Genomic DNA, 12500 nt, shown 5'->3' on the forward strand with positions numbered 1-12500 from the left:
ATATATGCACGACCATACTGTGTAAAATATTATATATATATATAAATAATATTTTACACAGTATGGTCGTGCATATATTTATATATGCAGCAATATTTTACATACGCACAAATATATTTTTGTAAATATGAACTTTTATTTTGGATGAGATTATTTGCGATGAATTGACAGCACTACTAAAAATCTAGATGGCAGTGCATGTGCTCGATTTATTGCTGGAATATAATTAATATAAATATATTATAGAATAACAGTATATTAGATGAACAATTTTAGGCCCGTCACATTTTCTGACTGTAGTTTATTTGATCTAATTCAAATTTATTAGAGATAACAGTCCATACACAGATACTAATGAAGGACATCTATCTCTAATGGTCAATACATGCTCCAGTTTTACTGAAATAATTAATGCCGTGCCAAAAATGATTAGTGCAGTCAGTATTATACATGAAATTATAAATATTTTGTTAATATGAATATTATTAATATAAAATAAATGTTATTTTTGTAAAGCTGCATTGGAATGTTAATTATTGTGAAAAGCGCTACGCAAATAAACTTTAATATAATGCTATAGTCAGGGTTTATTTAAAAATACAGTTACATTTTAACAAAGTGAAATATTCACATAGATGTATTTAATTTTTAAGTATAATATAAAACACATTTTTTTAAAAACTTGAGATTTTTTGACAAAAAAATGCTGCAATTCTACACATGATTTTACTGTTTTTCTGTTATTTGCCCATTAGATATTTTCATCCATGCCTATAATACAACTTTGTTGCACTAATTCAGGGGTCACCAATCTCAGTCCTGGAGGGCCGGTGTCCCTGCAGGGTTTAGCACCTACTTGCGTCAGCACACCTGCCCGGATGTTTTAAGTATACCTAGTAAGACCTTGATTAGCTTGTTCAGGTGTGTTTGATTAGGGTCGGAGCTAAAATCTGCAGGACACCGGCCCTCCAGGAACAAGTTTGGTGACCCCTGCACTAATTCATCTTGAATTGTACCTATCCGCTGCACACATACATTTGTAATTATGTTCATATCTATCTATCTATCTATCTATCTATCTATCTATCTATCTATCTATCTATCTATCTATCTATCTATCTATTATTAATAGCAACCTGTACATATATTCATCTATTGTAAATCTCTGATCATAGTTAATACAACATGTATATAACGTTCCTAGTATATCCATCTGTAAATATCACCCATAGTTTTTCTATAATTGCACTTTATTACTTATACCTATATCCTTGCACTGCTGGTTAGACCTAAACTGCATTTCATTGCCTTGTACATGCGTAATGACATTAAAGTTGAATCTAATCTATCTAATAAATGATCAAATATTGGAGTCCTAATAAATCAATATGTAGGCTACACCAGGTAGTTTAATCGCCACTACATTTCTATTCACAACCAGAAGAGGACACTGTTTTGAGTAAATAAAAGATCACATATGCATTATAATAAAAGTAAATAATACATAAAACATATATATATAGGTTCGTTAAAATGAAACGTGCAGCTGCCAAAACAGTTTTGCAAATATACAAATGGTGCAATACTGCTAGTATGTTGGTTAAAGTTAAAGCCATAATCCATTTCTTCAAGTAAAAAACGCATTTTACGTCATATTTCTTTATGTTATCGTTTCTTTTGACCGCATTATAGTCGCATATCATGCAAAAAAATGAGTGTAGCCGTGTCTAGCCAGCGCCCATCCCCCTACACACACATACACACGCACACACACCAAGTTCTCCCTTGTGATTCGAGCTCGTTCTGCAACATAATACCAGCTCGCCGTCTGCGCATGCGCAAGCTCCCCTTTTCCTACATCACGTAAATAACGAACTGCGCCACAACAATAATACGCGATTAAAGCGCGACAGCGGCGTTTTAATGAAACGAAACTAACGCGTTTTGTGCGCTCGTTAAAGCTGAATGAACGTAGCCACGTTGTGTCGCGCTCGTCAAATACCTTCTCGTGTTTCTCCGACATGCGCGTTCCAGAACATTCGCGCGCGCGCTCGCTCTCGCTGCGGCGTCGACGGAGAGGGTGACGTCACGGTGCACAGCGGCAGCCCCCCTTTTTTATTCCAAAGAGTGAAATAAATCTGTATTAAACATTCGTACAAAAAATACGACAGGACATGAACACACTACAAACATCTTGTACTTGTAGAAATAATAATGATGATAAATATAAGAAGCATTCATTTATTTCAATTGATATTGTTTTGTTATTGTTATGGATTCAAAGCAACCCAATCATAATTGTATTAAGATAAAAAATATATAAATATAAATGACAAACAAGGTCATAAATAAAAACTATTAATATTACTAAAATTAATTCATATTTTCTGTGCAGATGCTGACATTTACATAGAATGTGAGATTACTCTTGCTTATTGAGTATTTAATGTATATTTGTACATGTAAATTATTATTATAATAATAAGTTAATGGTTTAAATGAAATAATTACAGCCAGATATATTTATTTAAATCAAAAACTAAAATAAATAGAAAATAAACAATGATAGCATATTGATAAAGCAAAATATTAAAGCATTAACCTCATTGAAATATCAAATCGTGAATAATACAGTGTGGTATATTTATTGGGTGTATCAAATATTTAAATAAGCATTTAAATATTAACAAAGACGGAGAGAAATGTTGGGGGGAAAAATAAAAATAAAACAGCCTGGCAGCAGAGCGAGTACGAGCCAATGGTACGAGCACGCGCAAAAAACGTTTGTGTGTCACGTGGCATCACGTCCACCAATGAGCACCCTAGCTGCGCGTGTTTTTTTCGCTGGGGCTTTTCTTAGAGACGGACTGACGGCGATGTTTTCAAAAGCAGCACCGAGAGACGTCACACAGCCGTAGGGTTAATGTTCAGTTTTTACCCTCCGATACACACCTTTCTTTTTCTTAAAATCGTCGAGCTTTCGTCCTCTGCTCGCGGGTGAATGACGAAGAGGAAGACGAAGACCGCCGCGACGGTGAGTGGAAAGTTTCAGTTGTTTTTTGTCGCGGTTTATGACTGGAAACGAGGAAAACGCGTTGAGTTTTTTTTTGCTACGGAGGGCTAAAGCAGCCAGTTTTAGTGTTGGAAGAAGAGTAATGCAGTATGTGGAGAATTAGTGAACGAATATAATAGATATGTGCGAATATTAGCAGCAGGTTTGTGTTGCTAGTTGCTAGTTTGCGGTGCGTCAGTGACAAGCGCGTTCGCTACGCGTTTTTAGACGCGGCTGTAGAAGAGCTGGAGGGGCCCTCATGTCTCATAAACCCACTGCGGGCTCATTGTCTGAGGGGTGGCGCAGACCGCAACGTGATACAGTATGATGTAGGTTTTCATAATAAACGCCTTTATGTCAGGCAGTCAGTCAGTCAGCGACTTGCATTTATTGTAATTTGCATTATTTTCCACCACCCATTTTCACGCGACTAGATCACGCCTGACATAAATGCATGTAAATATATTTGTATACCTATATTTCTAGGTGCATATAATATAAAGCGTGGTTGCAGCTGCGACGTGCATGCAATATTGTATTCATGCGTGCAGCTCTGGTGTGTGTGTGGTTTGCACAAAGCTTTATTTGGTGACCGTCCTTCGCGCAGAAACCTTTTGTCTAAAGGACGTACCGAGGCGTCTTCAGCTGTGCAGCGACAGAAAATGCAGTTTCCTTATGTCTTTCATACTGATTTTTTTCTGTGTTGACATAACGTGTTACTACATTGTTTACTACTAGCACAATCTAATTGACACGATTCAGGCTTTTACTGGGAGGTACCATCTCTCACTCACTGGCTTTTGTAAATATTTTGTGTATATATAACATTTAATAACACAATTATGGAAATATCATTAGTAATAATGCAAATAAATACTGGCTTTCGTGTTGAGAGATAAGCTGGTGTTTTGAAAATGAGTGTATTGATGATGGGGTGGACGATTTCTGCACACTGTTGAAATGCAATTATTCAAATGCTGCAATTCCTGCTTTTTCTGCTAATAAAAATATTGCAATGCAAAATTTAGTGTATGCAAGGATGTGTGGAAGATGTTTATGTATTAGGCATGGGATGATAACCGTTTTCAAGGTATACCATGGTTTGGAGAAGTCAAGGTTTTAAAAACGCCAAAATTTAATGTAATGCCATTACTAAGGTATGTGTAAGACTTTTTTATTTACAATTTTTACAATATTTACAATCTTCAGCAGAAAAGATATCCAAAAATGCTGTTTAAATTGTAAAGAAATCTGTTTTTTTCAATAAATGAAGACCGCAGAAGTCAATAATTCATTTATATTATTTAACCTGACATATTTACTGCTCCAAAATATTTAAAATCTTTCAAAAAATAAAATATATTGTTTTTAAAAGGGAAAAAGTTATTGTTTTTTACCCAGACATTTAATAAGGATATATTTTAGAGCATTGAGCACAATATTGTGAAACTGTGATATTTTTATCCAAGGTTATCATACCGTCAGAATCTTATACCGACCCATGCCTATTATGTACATAAAAATGTATTAAAAATAAAGGACGAAATGGCGTACTCGTGTAACAGTTACTATTACTGTTGCTATTTATTTTCATTAATTATATACACTAGACTGTTTATTGTCATGAGATATATCACTTTATTTGGCTTTCATTATGTTAAGACTATGTTATTACAGCTTGGGGAATAATTTGTTTATTTAATTGAATTTAAGTCATGTAATTCTGACTTTTTTAATATTTGTCATTTCAAATGATAGAAAAAGATAAACATATGTCTTATTGTATGATATATATATATATATTAACATAACTCTGTTGTTGTTATTCTGAATTGTTAGCAGTTTTGTATTTTAAAGAGATTTAGAAATAAATGATGGATTGGCATTCTAATATAGCAATTTAACCAGTTATTATTTGCTTTCCTCATATTTTCTTTATTTTACGCTAGAGAGTTTATTATCATCATAGGTTGTTATTTTATTCAACTTTCGTTTCGAGAAGCTAAATACATTAGTTAATTACATGAGAAGCTAAATGATAAAATGAATGACGTAATATTATTACATTTTTATTTAGCTGTCAAATCGAGACGCTAAATACAATAGATATTACATGAGAAGCTAAATAATAATATTAATGAAATATGATATTTAATTTTTATTTAGCTGTCATATTTTGAAGCTAAATACAATAGATAATTACACGACAAGCTAAATAAAATATTAATGGCATGATATTTAATTTTTGTTTTGCTGTCATATTGCATATTAATGACGTGATGTTATTTGGTTTTTATTTAGATGTTATATTGTGACGCTAAATACAATTATTATTTACATGAGAAGCTAAACGTAGTGTTTAATGATGTTAAATTATTCTATATTTATTTAGCTGTCCTATTGAGAAGCTAAATACAGTTGTTAATTACATGAAAAGCTAAATGATAATATTAATGCTGTGGGATTTTTATTTAGCTGTCATTAAGAGCTACATACAGTAGATATTGCATGTTAATGACATGATATTATTTAATTTTTATTTAGCTGTCATATTAAGAGCTAAATACAGTAGATATTGCATGTTAATGATGTGATATTATTTAATTTTTATTTAGCTGTCATATTAAGAGCTAAATACAGTAGATATTGCATATTAATGGCATGATATTATTAAATTTTTATTTAGCTGTCATATTAAGAGCTAAATACAGTAGATATTGCATATTAATGGCATGATATTATTTAATTTTTATTTAGCTGTCATAGTGAAAAGCTAAATACAATTGTTAATTACATGAAAAGCTGAATAATATTAATGAAATAAGATATTATTTAACCTATTTAGCTGTCATATTGAGAAGCTAAATATAATTGTTTATTAAATGAAAGCTAAATAGTATTAATGACGTGATATTATTTAATTTTTATTTAGTTGTCGTATTGAGAAGCTACATACAGTTGTAAATTACATGAAAAGCTAAATGATAATATTAATGACGTGATTTTATTCCATTTTTATTTACCTGTTATATTGAGAAGCTAAATACAATAATTAAATCAAAAGCTAAATAATAATACTAATGATGCAATATTATTTAAATTTTATTTAGCTGTCATATTGAGAAGCTAAATACAATTGTCAATTTCATGAAAAGCTTATAGTAATATTAATGAAGTGGTATTATTTAATTTTTATTTAGCTTTCATATTGAGAAGCTAAATACAATAGATAATTACATGAGAAGCTAAATAACAATATTAATGACATGTTATATAGTATTTTTATTTAGCTGTCGTATTGAGGAGCTAAATACAATTGTTAAATACATTAAAAGCTAAATAATAATATTAATGACGTGATATTATTTAACTTTTTTTAGCTGTCATTTTTAGAAGCTAAATACAATAGATAATTACATGAGAAGCTAAATACAATTTTTAATGACATGTTATGTATTTTTTTTATTTAGCTGTCATTGAGAAACGAAATGCTGTAGATATCGCATATTAATGACGTGATATAATTTAATTTTCATTTAGCTTTCATATTGAGAAGCTAAAAACAATAGATAATTACATGAGAAGCTAAATAAAATTGACGTGTGATATTTACCTTTTATTTAGCTGTCAGATTGAGAAGCTAAATACTATTTTTAATTACATCAAAAGCTAAATAATACTAATGATTAAGCTAAATATTATAGATATTTCATATTAATGACATAATATTATTTAATTTTTATTTAGCTGTCATTTTTAGAAGTTAAGTACAATAGATAATTACATGAGAAGCTAAATAATAATATTGACGTGTGATATTTACCTTTTATTTAGCTGTCAGATTGAGAAGCTAAATACTATTTTTAATTACATCAAAAGCTAAATAATACTAATGATGTGTTATTTAATTTTTATTTGTCTGTCATATTGAGAAGCTAAATATTATAGATGTTTCATATTAATGACGTGATATTATTTAATTTTTATTTAGCTTTCGTATTGAGAAGCTAAATATTATAGATATTGTATATTAATGACGTGATATTATTTAATTTTTATTTAGCTTTCATATTGAGAAGCTAAATATTATAGATATTGCATATTAATGACGTGATATTATTTAATTTTATTTAGCTTTCATATTGAGAAGCTAAATGCAATTTCTAATTACATGCATTAATTTTTGAATAATTTGAATATTGATTCTGAATATCGATTATATTGTAAATAATACGTTATTGCTTAATAATATCTTTAGGTATTAAAACAAGTTTGACATCTGGTATATGGTGTTTATTTTTGCAGATGGTTTGGTCCTTTCTTAATATTTATTGAAAACGGAGAGAATAACTTGCATATTTATTAGTACATTTAACATATTTTTATTATAATTATCATAACTATTGTTGTTTATTTTCCCCAAATCTTTCACATGTAAAACTAGACCGGTTGTGGTCATTGGTTATATAACGATTTAAGCATTTATTTGGCTACAGCGTCAGGTTCTTGATTTAGCTGTTATTTTTTTGGGGAGGGCAGATTTGATGTTCGCTTGACTATGGAATCTAGATCAGATGTTTACACCCACTCACTTAGTCTTGTTGTGCGCTCGCACACTTTCAGAATGACATATTAGGGATTATTATTGAAAGATCCCAGTTTTCCACATCTGGGCCACCGTCCAAGGAGCGCCTGTGGTTCCTGCTGTTTTTCCATTGACCCTTTTTAAAGTCACGGGGCCACATGCACGAAAAGGCCCTGTGTGAGAATCTGAACGGTGTTATTATGAGGAATAATAACCGGCTCGCTTCTGTCTCGCTTGTTTCAGGGCTACTTAGCTCCCAAAAAAGCTTCTTTTATAGTTCTGTGGTGTGTTTAGGTTAGATAAAGGATCCGTGCTGGTGCTGATGCGGTGGGAATTTGCAGCGACTGTCAAGGCAACACTCGCACGTATCTCAGCAGAATAACACACTGCAGTTGGCAGACGGAGAGCCGCACGGATTGAGCCAAAATAAAGATCGATTGATGATGAAATTGAGCTTTAAAGTTTGAAATAATAAGTGCTTGAGACGGATTTTATTTTTCCTGGTTAAAAACATGGACACACTTGTTTTTCTCCTTTGGGCCTGTGAGGGAAGTTTGCTGTTATGTCAGCTAAATAATAATATTAATGCTGTGAGATTTGTATTTAGCTGTCATATTAAGCTACATACAGTAGATATTGCATATCAATGACATGATATTATTACATTTTATCAATGTCATATTTAAGAGCTAAATACAGTAGATATTGCATATCAATGACATGATATTATAAAATTTTATTTAGCTGTCATATTTAAGAGCTAAATACAGTAGATATTGCATATTAATGACATGATATTTAATTGTACACATTTGTTTTTCTCCTTTTGGGCCTGTAAGGGAAGTTTGCTGTTATGTCAGCATTCACAATGCTTTCCTCCTAATACCATTTCAGTACAGACTTTTTAATTGTTATAGTTTTTTAATTATTTAATTTTTTAATAGTGTATTTCTCAAAATAAAGTGTCAGGATTTTTTTGCCGTTTATATCTCAACGTTAATCCTTAAACTAATTTATACTATAGTTAGAAGACTATATGTTTGAGCAATAATATTTGCTTTGTGTTATATGAAATGTTTGTTTTACTGATTAAAGGGACCTATTATGCAAAAAAATCACATTTATAAGGGGTTTATGGGGAAACAGTCTGTAAATATAGCCAGCTTATAGTTGTAAACATTTAATAATTCTATTTTTTATTTTATTTTTTATGTCTGCCGAAACGCTTTGATTGGCATTCTCCCTTTGTACGTGTCATCAGAGGGAGAAAACCCCGCCCACTAGTAGCAATTTCTCCCTCATTAGTGTAAACAGCCCTGAGTGAGAAGCAGCAGTCTGCCGTTAGAGTTTTGAATCTGGCACACAGACATTTGTAGCTCCACCCTCTTTTATAAAGAGCACAGTCTCATTTGAATTTAAAGCGACAGTCACCAAAACGGCACCATTTGAATCAAAGCTTTAAAAGGGTCAGTTTCAAAGAGTTATAAAAATTATTTATGTCATATTTTGAGCTGAAACTTCACATACACACTCTAGGGTGGTATCAGAGATTTATTTTACATCTTGTAAAAGTGGGCGTAATAGGTCCCTTTAAAGCCAGATCACTAAAATATCTAATAATTTGCCAGATTGAGATTGCCAGATAATATATGGCTGGCTGATAATTATTTGTCCATTGTCTATTTCAGATGTTGATGACAACCTTATTAACAAATATCCTTTTGGACACACAAATGCTAATAATAAACTTAAACTTACTTCAAGTTGATGAGTGAAGTAGATGTAGTAATTTCTGCCATCTTATGCATGTCTCTTTTGACATAAATGACAGTATTTATAATATATCAGCATTATAGCAGCCATATTGCGTTGTTGTAGGAAGGATTGTACATTACAAAATCAATATTGGACCAACCTGACGTATAAATGTAAAGTTTGTTGTTGGCATATTTCAATAATAAGATATTTTTAACTGAATTGTGTGTGAATAGTGTAAAAACGTTTCAGCAATATTATAAATAGGACTGTTTGTCTGTCAGGACTGTATATTAGCTACCTTTCACTGTGGATATTGAAATTATTATGGCCAATTAAAGAATGCAGATTGGTGCAGAATGTAAATTCGTTTTTATTATATATATTTTCACAAAAATATCTAATGAATTTGCCATTTTTAGATGGTTTTCATTGACAGATATTATATGGCTGGCTGATTATTATTTGTTCATTGTCAGTTTCAGATGTTGATGACAGCCTTGTTAACAAATATCCTTTTCGACAACAAAATGCTAATAATAAACTTAAATGTGTGTGTGTGTGTGTGTGTGTGTGTGTGTGTGTTTATATATATATATATATATATATATATATATAGATAGATAGATAGATAGATAGATAGATAGATAGATAGATAGATAGATAGATAGATAGATAGATAGATAGATAGATACACATACATACAGTATTTATAATAAATCTGCATTATAGCAGCCATATTGCATTCTTGATGTAGGAATTATTGTACATTACAAAATCCATATTGGACAAACCTGGTGTATAAATCTATATTTTGTTGTTAGCATATTCCAATAATAACCTATTTTTAACTGAATTGTAAGTGTCTTTCAGCAACATTATAAATAGGACTGTCTATCTGTCAGGACTATTTATTAGCTACCTTTCACTGTGGATTTTAAATTCATTATGGCCAATTAAAGAATGCAGATGTAAAAAAAAAGATGATTATATACATTTCAATCATGTGAAAAATTATCAAATGCTTTATGAAATGATTGTTTGTTCAGTTTTATTTTTAACATGAATGTTTTTGCCAACATATTCAATGTACACTGAAAAAAAAAAAAGATTTCTGCACAATTGTTGCAAACAATTTAAATGGGTTGAATTTAAACAAACAAATTAAAGGTAGTAATGTTCAACTTAATTTGTTTGTTTAAATTCAGCCCAAATAAATTGTTTACAACCACTTACCTTAAAGTAAATCCGAGGAATCATCTTTGAATCATTTTGTTCAGTGTATAAACAAGATATTTATTTATTAATAATAATATTATGGAAAGATCTTACTGTATTGTGTGTGACATTAGTGATTATTTAACAGCAGTTGTATATAACATTAACCATAATTTACTTGTATTTTTAAAATGTACTTCACCGGCAATTTTCAGCTGCCATCATTATTGTGTATTACTATCAATGTTAATTAATCCAGTTATCTTATTTAAAACATGGCTTTTTATTAGTATGTGCATATTTTAAGAAATGCTTTTTTTTGTACACTGCAATAGTTTACAACACAAAAGCTCAATTTATTATTTGAAAATAATAAAGTACATTGTCAAATCTGTATTTTTATGTCAAATTAAACCTACATTTGATAGGAAATGCTTGGAAAGCTGTGGATAAAAGCAAAGCAGGTTTATTTGTATAGCACATTTTATACAAAATGGTAATTCAAAGTGCTTTACACAAGCAGGAATAAACGAAACAAGAAAATAAAATTAGTAAAATAATTAAAATAGATTAAAAACAGATTAAAATATGTTAAAACGGGTGATAAAAATGAAAAAGAAAATATACAATATATCACATTGTGTTGTGCTGAAATTATACTGTCTAATAAGTATTGTTATTTACTGTCTAATAATACATGTGGCAGTTTACAATAAACATTGATCTTTGTACTAAGATTTTAACTCTAAAAAGGGATCATGCATCAGCAACCCAACAGCACGTCTGCCTGTCTGCAAGAAATCCGAAGTGCACCAACTGGCGCTGCACATTTGGCTGCTCTGTTTACAGTCGTGTCCTAGTTTTGCTTTCATTTGCACAGATGACACCGGTACGCTGCAGCGTTCCTGTCGAGTTCATTCAGCGCGCGCCGGACGCTTGGAGCAGACGATGGAGCTCGTGTAAGCGGGAGCTGCTTGCACGAGAGGGAGGGAGGGAGGGAGGAAAAAGGGAAAAAGCGAGAGACAGAAACAGGCGTGTGACTCACTCTCCTACCCATTAGACGTTGGCCTTTGTGATCCCAACCATTCCCGTGAGAGACCTCTCTCCCCGCTTCACGTTCAAACTGGATGCCATTTTTATTTTGCACAGCTCCTTTTTTTCTTTTCTTTCTTTCTTTTTTTTCCCGCACAGATGCAGGGCTTTGAAGTACGTGGTTTTTAACGCTGACAAAAAAATACAGGCTTTGTGTCTGCTCTTGATGGTGACAGAATCTGCTGCATTTCAGATTTCTGTCTTCGGCGCTAAATGAAGTCAGCTGATTGTCTAATTAAAGTGGTGTGGTTTGAAATAGGCCGTCATTTCTTTTTTTTTTGAGAGCTTCTTGTACGGCTTTCGGTTTCACTGACCCCTGGATCCATTTTGTAAAATAAACACAAGCGCTCCTTTTGAATTCTGCTCTGGATAAATGCAACAGCCGTAATGTTTGTCTGATCAGCAGATCCAGGCTAAATCTGTACAGTTTTTAGCCTCGTAAATGCTTGTTGTTCAGTATTTCTGCTATCGTTCTTACTGCTGACCAGTAAAGGTTTTGAAGTGTTTAACCATGTTGTTTACGGACTTCTAGAGATCGTACACTTTTCTTTTTGGTGGCGAGTAAGATTTTGCAGCTGTTTTGAAAGTCTGTTACGCTTGCTAATAGGGCTGCACAATATATCGTTTCAGCATCGATATCGCAATGTGCGCATCCACAATAGCGAATCGGTAATATTATCAATCAGAATTTGAAAACACTCATGATTTGTGGAGTTTTTGCAACATTTAACCATAAAGTTACAAAAACATTTATTATTTGTGTGTGTTTTTGTCATTTAATTCAGTTCAAAAATATTT

The 12500-nt window shown here is 31.6% G+C and overlaps 1 protein-coding gene across 2 annotated transcripts in view; it reads left to right on the top strand.

The window, feature by feature from the left end:
• The first annotated feature begins 2850 nt into the window (after nt 1–2850).
• ankrd12 (ankyrin repeat domain 12) overlaps nt 2851–12500 on the top strand; it is a 103100-nt gene continuing 93450 nt past the window's right edge. Inside the window, exon 1 of one of the 2 annotated variants that reach the window (XM_056445801.1) lies at nt 2851–3034. The gene's annotated coding sequence lies outside the window, so the exon portion shown is untranslated. The remainder of the gene's footprint in view (nt 3035–12500) is intronic. The other variant, XM_056445810.1, reaches the window with a different exon arrangement.

This window comes from Danio aesculapii, chromosome 2 (genome assembly GCF_903798145.1).
Source record: "Danio aesculapii chromosome 2, fDanAes4.1, whole genome shotgun sequence".
Taxonomy (NCBI): Eukaryota; Metazoa; Chordata; class Actinopteri; order Cypriniformes; family Danionidae; genus Danio; species Danio aesculapii.